The sequence below is a fragment of the Cricetulus griseus genome, chromosome 5 (genome assembly GCF_003668045.3).
Source record: "Cricetulus griseus strain 17A/GY chromosome 5, alternate assembly CriGri-PICRH-1.0, whole genome shotgun sequence".
Classification (NCBI taxonomy): Eukaryota; Metazoa; Chordata; class Mammalia; order Rodentia; family Cricetidae; genus Cricetulus; species Cricetulus griseus.
Genome location: NC_048598.1, coordinates 177,430,585 through 177,431,169, shown reverse-complemented (window position 1 = coordinate 177,431,169; position 585 = coordinate 177,430,585).

Below are 585 nucleotides of genomic sequence, written 5' to 3'. Positions count from 1 at the left end.
GTACTCAAAGTGGCACACACACACACACACACACACACACACACACACACACACACACACACACACACACTCTCACTGGCAAAAAATTTTACTAAGTTGAAGAACTCAAGAGTTTGTTGGAGAAATGAAAGTTGGATATGGGAGGATTTTGAGTGAATATGTTGATACTTATAGTACTCAGGTTAAGAAATTCTGAAAACTGTTTTATTTTAGAAGCAACAAGGATATCTCCTCTCACACACAACTCTTTGGTAGGTGCTGTGTGTTCAGTGTTGAACTCTGAATGGGAAGACTGGGACCAGGGTGGGACTCCTCAGCCAGAGCTGCATGGTAAGGGTTGGGGTGTTTTGTGAGCAGAGGGAGAGCTTGTCTGCAGTTCTTGCTGGTGTAGAATGAGTTCCATAGTGAATGTATTGGATATATATTTGCCTTGAGAAAATGATAGAGATGAAACTTGGTCTTAGGGAAAGAATGAAAGAATTACCTATTATTTATTTTGTATTTGTGATAGAAGTCAAAGCCTCACTTCATTGTGCTCTGACAGAGGCCATCATAATAAAATTTTGATCATTTTAAAAGGAATAA